We start from the raw sequence: 10,307 nt of genomic DNA on the forward strand, positions 1-10,307 counted from the left end.
TTATCTGATTGTACCCTGAGAAGCCATCCATAAAGGAAAACAACGAATATCTCACTATATTGTCTACCAAAGTGTCGATGTGCAGTAAAGGAAAGTTATCCTTTGGGCTAGCTTTGTTCAGATCTCTGTGATCAACACACATTCGTACATTCCCATCCTTCTTAGGGACAGGCACAATGTTAGCCACCCATTCTGAATACTTAACCTCTTGTAGGAATCCAGCATCAAACTGCTTCTTTACTTTATCTTTTATTTTCAGCACAATATTAGGCCTCATCCTTCGCAATTTTTGTTGGACTGGCTTGCAATCTTTTCTTATGGGGAGATGATGCACCACGATATCAGTATTCAAACCCGGCATATCCTCATATGACTATGAAAAGATATCTTTGAATTCACGTAATAGCTTAACAAGACTTTGTCTCGTTTCCTTTGCAATATGTGTCCCTATTTTCACCTCTTTTCCTTCCTCCAAGACTACATTCTCTATTGCCTCTTTCTCACGGGGTAGGATTTGTTTCTCCTCTTGTTTCACCATTCTCAACAGATTTGGAAACACATCACAATTCCCGTCATCTTCAAAATCCTGAGGTTCTTCTACACAGATTTCTTGCTCAGGATTTGTAGTATCAGTGCTCATGTCATTGATATCTAGGGACCTGCGGGGTACTAAAGAATGTACAATGAATGAATGAATTTTAAGAATTTTTATTTATGTGTTATGTATGAAATGAAAATTTTGAAAGAATTTAAAAAGGTCAAAAGAATATTGATCGGTATAAAAGAATATTCACTTAGATTGATAACAAAAGTCATGTTTTATTGAAATACAAATATCCGAACATGAGCCTATTTTACAAATGAAACCTTATTACTCCTAGGCTCTAGAGCAACAAGAATGTTCTGAAAATTACTCTGAAAAGTCTTTAAAAACTACAGGAAGTTCTTCTGCAATCCGATTGTTTAAAGAGCTTCCTGGTTCGTAAAGGCGAATGCTCTCAAGGTTTCTTCGTTCAGTTTCTTCACTATGTATAGCATTGATGTGATAACTTCCTTTTTCGAGCAACCCTCTCTCAGGGTAAATTATCCCTCCTGATATAAAAGTTTGGGATATATGAGGGAACGTCATCAATTCCCATTCTACTTCTCTTCTACTTAAACCCGCCCTTCTTCTTTCTTGACGCTTCTCTATTTCCTTCCTCCTCTGCTTGTAATCTGGCCTAAAACCCAAGCTAAAACAGTCTCTCTTCTCCTTTAATTCTAGAATCTGAATCCTTCCTTGAAGATATCTTCCCAATCCTTTTCCTGGCAAGGCTCCTTTCCCAATTGTCATCTATAAACCCATTCTTGTAGTTCTGGATATCCTGGGTATTGGCACCTCATTCCCCTATGAAATGAATGTTGTATGAACGAATTCTAATGAACAAAAAGAGCATTCAATGGCCTCCTTGTTTGCTTCTACATAGGGTGCGTCACTGTAACTGTCACTATAATGTCCTCTTCTGCATTTATAGTGACCAACCGTCCATCAGCTACTAACTTTAGTTTCTGGTGCAAAGATGAAGGCACCGCTCCTACCGAGTGTATCCAAGGCGTCCCCAATAGGAAATTGTAAGAGGGCTTGATGTCCATCACTAAAAAGTCCACCTCATAAGTGTTTGGCCCAATCATCAAAGGAATATCAATTCTTTCCCTGACCTTTCTCTCTGTACCATCAAATGCTCTCACTACATTATGGCATGTTTTTATGTGAGAACTGTCTATGGGCAATCTATTCAATTTGGATAATAGAAAGACATTTAAGGCTGATCCATTATCAATAAGCACACTCGGCAACGTATACCCCTTACAGCGAGTAGTAATGTGTAAAGCTTTAGCTGATCCCATGCCACCAGGTGGGATTTCATCATCATTGAAATAGATAAAATTGTTAGCACTTATGTTACTAACCAATCGATCCAATTTATTGACGGATATATCATTAGTAACGTAAGTCTCATTGAACACCTTCATCAATGCTTCCCTATGTACCTCTGAACTTAGGAGTAAAGCCAATACTGATACGTGAGCTGGTTGTTTGCATAATTGTTCAACCACGCTGTACGCACTGTGTTTTAATAATTTTAGAAACTCTTTGGCTTTTTCTTCCTTCACTGGCTCATTAACCAGTATCTCAGCCCCTTTTCCTTTGTCAAAGGCTTTTGCTTTTGCGGGCTCAATTCTGACGCCTTCTGTATCATAAAGCTTCCCACTACGTGTGTAAGAACCCTTACCTTGAATCTCCTTAGAAGCACTAGCTATATCCTCCTTTTCCGGCATTGTCACATTGCAGTTATAATTCCAAGGTACCCTCTTGTTATCCTTATAAGGAAAGGAAACAGGTTTATGAATAATGACTTTCTGTACCATTGGTATTTCAACTTCATTATTTCTTGGTAAAGAAATAATAATCCTTGGCCGGTTTTGATTCTTCGGTCCACCTTCTAATGTGCATAAACGTCCCTCATCTGAGCCAGCTTTATGAAATTCCAGCTCCTTATTATCCATAAGGCTTTGTACCAAGGCCTTAAACTCGTCACATTCCTAAATCTCGTGTCCCTCTTCAACATGGAACTCGCAGTAGTCCCTCACTCCTCTATTCCTTTCTTTAGAGACTATCATCTCTCTTTTCACCATTTCTTCCCAAATCATTTTCATCGACGTTCTCACCTCGGCCACGCCCTCTTTAATCCTTGTCATACCAATGTCCCTAATTGCGTTTACCCCTTGATCACCATGGTTTGGCAACGGGTTCTCTGTACTAAGGGTGTCATCAAATTTTACGACCCCCATCTTGATTAGTCTTTCTACTGCCTTTTTAAAACCAGTGCAATTTTTGATTGAATGCCTTGATATCCCTGCATGGTATTCACATTTGGCGTTTGCATCATACCATTTAGGATATGGGGGTTGTAATGGTTTCAAATGGAAAGGAGCTATTGCATGTGCATTAAATAAACTTTGATAAAGCTCCCGATACGTCACCTAGATAGGCATAAATGAGACCTTTTCAGTATTTTGTCTCGAACCAGATCCTTGTTTTTGGGAATCATGTTGCCCAACTGTAGTTGCTCTGGGCTGACTAACCGTAATTGCCTTTGAATTATAACTATTCGTATTATTCACCTTATTATCTTTCCTTCTTGGGGCTGATCTTTTAGTCGTTTCCCCCTCTATTTTGCCACCCGTTATGGCGTTCTCAATCATTTCTCCTTCCATAACTATATCAACAAAGCTTTTGGTGGTACTTCCGATCATATGAGTAATGAATGGGGCCTTCAAGGTGTTAATGAACAGCATGGTAGTCTTTTTCTCCAAAAGCGGTGGTTGAACTTGCATGGCAACCTCCCTCCATCTCTGTGCATATTGCCTAAAGCTCTCATTAGGCTTCTTTTCCATGTTCTACAAGGTGATTCTATCAGGAGTCATGTCGATCACATGATTATATTGTCGCATAAAAGCTTGTGCTAAGTCTCTCTAGGAACCGATCTTTGCGTGGCTCAATTGATTGTACCACCTAGCCGCTGCCCCAACCAAACTGTCTTGAAAACAATGGATCAATAATTGATCATTGTTTACATAGCCAGTCATCCGTCTACAGAACATGGTGATATGGATCTCAGGGCAAGTAGTTCCATTGTACTTCTCAAATTCCGGCATCTTAAATTTATGAGGGAGCATCAAATCTGGGACCACGCTCAAGTCCTTAGCATCAATTCTTTGACGATTATCAGCATTTTCTAATGTCTTAAATTTTTCCTCTAACCATCTGCAACGTTCCTCTAATTGCCTTGATGATTCGAGTCTCATCTCTTCCTTCTCAGTTACATCTAAATCAGGGATGACTGGATTGGTAGGATTATCTCCTAGGTTAAATCCTGAGCTAGTTTGAAAATTCATGGGTATTCCTGCATCGACTTACCCATATTGGAACTTTATTGTGATAGACGGCCTTCAGGGATATGCCTCAGGTTGAGTTTTCACATGAGGTGGAGTAAAACCCGGAGGATGATCCTCGTTATCCTCTTTAGTGATAGTCATAGGAGCCTTTCCTTTATCCGTTGCCCCTTTCAGCAACTGAGCCATTTAAGCCATCATATTCCTTTGGGCCTCCAACATTTGATCCTTCATTTCTTGCTGGATTTTTGTCAATTGTTCCTGCATTTCTTTCTGGATCTACTTAAGTCTTTGATCCATATTCTTTGTCTAAGCGTGTACCGTAAGGATGTGTTGCTTCCAGATTTTTCTTTTCTTACTCTCTCTTTCTCACTAATAATTTAACTAATTAGGGTCTTTCTATAAATTTGAATGCATATAATGCGATGAGATGTAAATGGATGAATGCGAAAAGATATCGATTCTGATTCCGTTTCTTTTAGAAAACGTTATTTAAGAAACAAAAATCTTTACACAAAATGGATTACAAATGCGCCTTCGCTCTCAGGCCCAGAGTTTTAACCCTATCCAATAACAAAGCTAACTCTAGACCTCTATCTGACACTAACTCATACTTTGTACTTAATACATTAGCTTACGCTGCCAGGTCTTGTAAATAATCGGCAACCTCTCGAATTTGTACTATAGCTTCTCCTATGAGGTAGTCCCTATCTCTGACTTAATCCTGAAAATGGTGAAGCTCTCCCTTCCAATGTTCTTCTCTTGCCTTGAGCTGCTCAATCTGTAGCTCACAGTTCTATAATGCTGCTTCCAACCCTCCAATATTGTGCTTCATTTTCTTGATCTTATCCAGGCTTGCCTTTAACTCGACCGTAGAGTTACGACTTCGATGATGATGAAGAGATCATCCAAGCTCAGTCACCTTAGTTTTTAATCCTTGATTCTCCTTCTCTAGGGCCTGATTACGCATCTGTATCTCTTGGAACTTCTTCTCCCAATACTCGGCTTTGGCTTTTTCTTCTTAAACCTCTTGTTGCCACTGATCTGAAGACTTCCCCAATCCAGCTCTCTTCATTGATAACTGTATCCTCTTATATTGTATCTTCAAGTCATCTCAATCTTCCTCAATCTTCCTCTTTTCTTTCCTCTCTTTTTCGACCTCAATTCTATGGACGTCGACGTCTAAAGCTTAGGTACATCTTCTTCTCCTCAAGCCTCTCTATCTTTTTCCCGAGCTCCAAATTCTTTCTTTCAAACTCTTGCTTTATGACTTCTAACTCTGATGGAATTACTCATAAACTCTCCTTCATTGATAGGGCAGCCCCCAAACTCGGCTTAGGGATGTTATCATTGATCCTCTTGTTAAACCACTATTTGTACCCAAGGGTCGTCGTCGGTCCTTCAGTTAGAATCTTCATATAGCAAATTTTCTTCCAAGCCTCAGAAATCTCTCGCATCTTCCTCTTATAATGATCCCCCTTATATGAGAAATCACTCTGAGCTAACCCTTGTGTTGCCGGTATAAACTGCCCTGCTTTGTATTGCCTTAGGACGAGTAATGGTGCATAACTAACGACTCCCCAAATTCCAGGAAGAGGTACCCAATCAAAACTTCTACAACGATAAAGGACTTCATTAAGAGCCATCCAAGGAGCTTTCCACATTACATCTTCTTCTCGGAGATTCTAAAGTATTTCCGTCCATCTTTCCTCTGTAATGTCGTCCCTCCTTGTAGTAGCTGCAGCTTCCTTTAAGAGAGAATAATCCTCAAAGAACACTGGCAAGGAACCTTATCAACCTTCCAAAAGTGACTATGGAACCATACTAACAAAAACTGTGCACATCCAATGAATCTACCTTCACCAGCTCTTCGACATGCACTCAAGGATCTAAACGTCTCAGGTAGGATTGCAGGCATAGGTGTGTTCTGTTTACCAAGTCGATCGAATAAATCCCCAACTACCTCATCTATGTGCCCCATAGCTTTAGGGAAAATCACTAAACCATAAATACTTAAGGCCAAAACATCTACCCTCTTCTTCACATCTGGGTGTGCCAATATTAAATCCCTCAAACTTGCCCAAGGAATGCATTTACTATCACCCTTTTGTTGGACTCAAGCTGCGGCCCACTGTTCACTCACCCCTGTAATCATCATTAATTTCTTTACGAAAGTTGGGGGATTAGCAGCCCTAACATAAGCTTTGTTACCTTGAATTTTTGGACAGCGAAGCAAGGTCGTATACTCCTCAAAAGTAGGTACTAAGTCTACCTCTCCAAATGTAAAACAACTATAAGTAGGGTTCCAAAACTGTACCATAGCTTGAAACAGATGCTTATCCACCTTGATGTCTAGCAAATAGGGAAGATCTCCATAATTCTTGTAGAACAGCTGCTTAGCCTCGTCATCCCATTAATGTCCTTCAACTCCTGAAACTCATTCTGTGTTGAGCTGATACGAGTGAAGTCCCACAACTCTGATGTATACCCCTCAGTGACACTATATCCTTTCTCTAACTGGGTTTTTTCTGACCATGCACAGACAGAAGCATTGTCCTCCACTTTATCAAGATATTCGTTCCTCATTACAAAACTTTCTAATCTAGAAATCGAACTGTGAATCGATACCTTTAAATGTTGAGTGACATGCAATGATAGCAAAATAAAATAAGTCAGTATTATATATAAACGTATAATAAACAAGCACTTATAAGGGTAGCTTACTAGAGGCTATCACTATACTCCCTAGGGTAAGCACTTAAAGTTCACTATATGCGTTTCAGTTCTAAAACGAGGGAACCTGAACCAGCAGATTCCTCGGTCCTCACCCATTATAGGTTCATATAGACCAAGTTCGGTTCAAGGGAACACATTTCCCTATGGCCATACGGAGATGAAAATCTCACAAAGACATAGGTACAGATGTATCCCGGAAGCAATCCACTAGCCCATACGGAGGTGAAAACCTCACGAAAGCGTAGCTTCTCACTCCACTTACGACCACAACGATCATGCAAATGCAATGTGTGTGAAATCAAAATACCAAACGTATGCAACAAACACATGTAAAAAGATTGATATTTTAAAATTTTCCAAACTTTTGACATTAAGACACAAAAAATCAATTTCTTGGCTTAACTCTCTTATAAAGTCCCCAGTGGAGTTGCCAAGCTGTCGAAACCTCGTTTTAAAAGGATGAGGTATTTTGAAAACAAGAGTCGCCACCAACCTTTTTAGGTGTGATTGGATCACCTTATAAAACATTTTAGTCTACGAAATTATGAGAAAACAGGTTCGGGAATCAGTTACGCGCAAGGAAGGATTAGCACCCTCACAGCGTCCAAAATCGGTACCAAAATGAATAGTTTTTTTGTCTTAATGTCAAAAGTTTGAAATAATTTAGAAAATAAGATCTCTCTTTAAAACATAATAATATGAGTTAAAAATCAAGATTCCTTTGCTCCAAAAGAGTACAAACATCACATCCAACATGATTGGACACGATATTCTTAAGCTTTCGTAATTGAAATCATCTCGTGTTTTACAAAACCTATTTAAAAGGATATCTTTAGACATTTAGACAAACGGGAAATCGCAACCCAGCATGTTAGGGCACTTCTTCCTGAATTCCTAAATATCAAAATATTGCCTCATTTTTAAAAAATTTTAGATTAAATGAAGTAAAATTTAAAAAAAAAAAAAACAATGATGCATTTAACATACTACGATATCAATACTAAACAATATAAACTACATACTTTAACACTTCATACAAATATAATATAGCAAATGATGAATGACGACATAAATTATAATATTCATTATCATTTCATGTAGATATAATCATAGAAAACAATGAAAATAACAATATAGATTACATAATACATACATAATAATATTTCATGCAAAATATAACATAGAAAACAATAAATCTAACAATATATAAATTACATAATATATAACAATATTTTATGGAAATATAACTTAAAACAATATAAATAATCAATTTTATGCAAATATGGTAAACAATAAATAAAAATAACAAATAGGTGGTGAGATGTCATTACCATTTTAAAACAATATTAAGTAAATACAAAAGGTACAAAAATAAATAAACAAAATTATGAACATATAAATAAAAATAAAGATAAGAAAATAAATACAATTTTTTAAAAAAATAGATGAAGTATTTAACAAAGTATAAATGATGAAGGTGAGTTTTTAGAGATAATTAATATATATACAAAATACACTACATGATATAATAACTTAATATACTTATAAAAATAATAATATGTTAAATTGGAACAAAATTTTGTAGTAAGTTTTAAAATATTAGACATTAAATATATAATAACAATATATGTATTAGTTTATAATAATTTACAAATTTTAATTTTATATACTAATAAATAATAAATAATGAAATAATATATATAATAAAAGGAAGATAATATAGGAATAATATAATAAAATATGAAATATAAATAATATGATAAAATAACATATAAATAAAAATAATATATACTATTTTATATATAACTAAAAACAAATAATACATATAGTATTTAAAATAAATTAAATATATAAAAAGGATTAAAATTGAATTTTATTAAAGAATTTGGGGTTAATTACAAATAAATAGAAAAATTTGGGCCTAATTGAAACACGCGCTAAAAGCCGAGGGACTCACTGGGTAATTCGACCCTAATCCCAAAACGACGTCGTCCCGAAATAGGCTTTATAATGGCCATTAGGACTAAATTGAAACAAAAATAAAAGGTTAGGGCCAAATTTTAATAAAAATAAAATGAAATGGTAAATATTAAAAATGCGGAAGGATCAATTGGGCAATTAGCCCTTTTACCAAAAACGCGCTGATCCTCCCCGGGTCACGGGTCAACGAGCGGATCCTTCATTTAAACAATGCCGTTTTAGTGCTTATTGAACTAAGCAAAACGATGTCGTTTTTGTAATGCTATATGTGTCAATTTTTAGCCCAAAATTCATTTTACAATCAGTTTTCTAAAAAAAAAAAACCTAAAATCCTCTGAAAGATGAGAAGAGAGGAGCCCTCTAGCTCCGGCCTCCGGCCACTGGGCTGCACGAGCACACGCGCTGCCATACACGACGGTTGGAAGATTAAAAGCCTTCGTGTTTCCGGGCAAATCACGGGTAAACTTTTCCCCTTTTTAATACTTAACAGTTTTTTTAGAAAAAAATGATTTATATGTGTTAAACAGAGATATAAACTATAAACAAATATGTAGCTAAATCACCTTTTTTAGAAAATAAACTGCTTTTATTTCTTTCTTCTGTGGATATATGCGTGTATCTCTCTGTCTATATGTGTATCAATCGTTTGCCTCTATCCTATTACAGTGAAAATTTTCGGCTTTTATAACCTCTGTTTTCGAAGTACAAACTTGGTGTCTTTTCTGTTCGATTCCTTGCCATATTTGCTGTGTTTTTCTTTCCCCTTTTGCAGGTGACGACGAGGGAAACAGTGACGATCGGGCGCTGATGACGATTCACTGGCGCGCTGATTGAGGCGACGATGGGGTACCGATGGTGGGATTGGCGCACCAATTGCAGCGCGAGTTCAGGCTTGGTGTGAGGGTGCTTGCGGTGCCTAGGGTTTCAGAAACCCTAGGCTTTCTGTCTTCTGTTAACGAATTGGGCCACTTGGGCCCTGTGTATTTTGGGTTTAATGAATTTTGGGCAGCATTTGGGTATCTGGGCTACAGTACGGACTTGGGTGTAACTGGGTATAGGGTTAATAGATTTTGGGCTATAAATGTAACTGAGTTTTTGGGCTTTGTAAGTAGACTGTAAATGGACTTTATTATTTAATAAATTTTGTTTTTTTGTTTTTATTTATTTATTTTAGGGCCCGGGTAAATTTGAGCTATTACAAAAGTTATACGGCCTGACACACGGGCGTGTAGCTTGGCCGTATGATCCAAGTCAGAGAGTTACACGGTCTGGCCACACGGCCATGTGACCCCTACAGTGTGAAATTTTTTATCTTTTTCCATAAAGTTCAAAATGTTTTTGATTTAGTCCTAAATCATTTCTAAAACTTTTTTTTATAGCCTTGAGGGCTCGTACAAGGGACAATATCCTTGTGTTTGATTGAGATATGATGTGTTTTATAGAAATGGTTATAATTGAATGTTTTAAGTTAAAATTTTTTGATAATGCTTCCTAACCCTATTCTGGCGACGGATACGGGTTAGAGGTGTTACAAATCAAGGTGAGAAGGGTATGAATGATTACTTTTAATCTCTAGAAAATCAAATATAGCTGTTGTGAAACTGATTACGCAATTTTATGTCAATTCCAAGCCACTGCAAAAAGTTTCGACCTCT

Source organism: Gossypium arboreum, chromosome 11 (assembly GCF_025698485.1).
Source record: "Gossypium arboreum isolate Shixiya-1 chromosome 11, ASM2569848v2, whole genome shotgun sequence".
NCBI lineage: Eukaryota > Viridiplantae > Streptophyta > Magnoliopsida > Malvales > Malvaceae > Gossypium > Gossypium arboreum.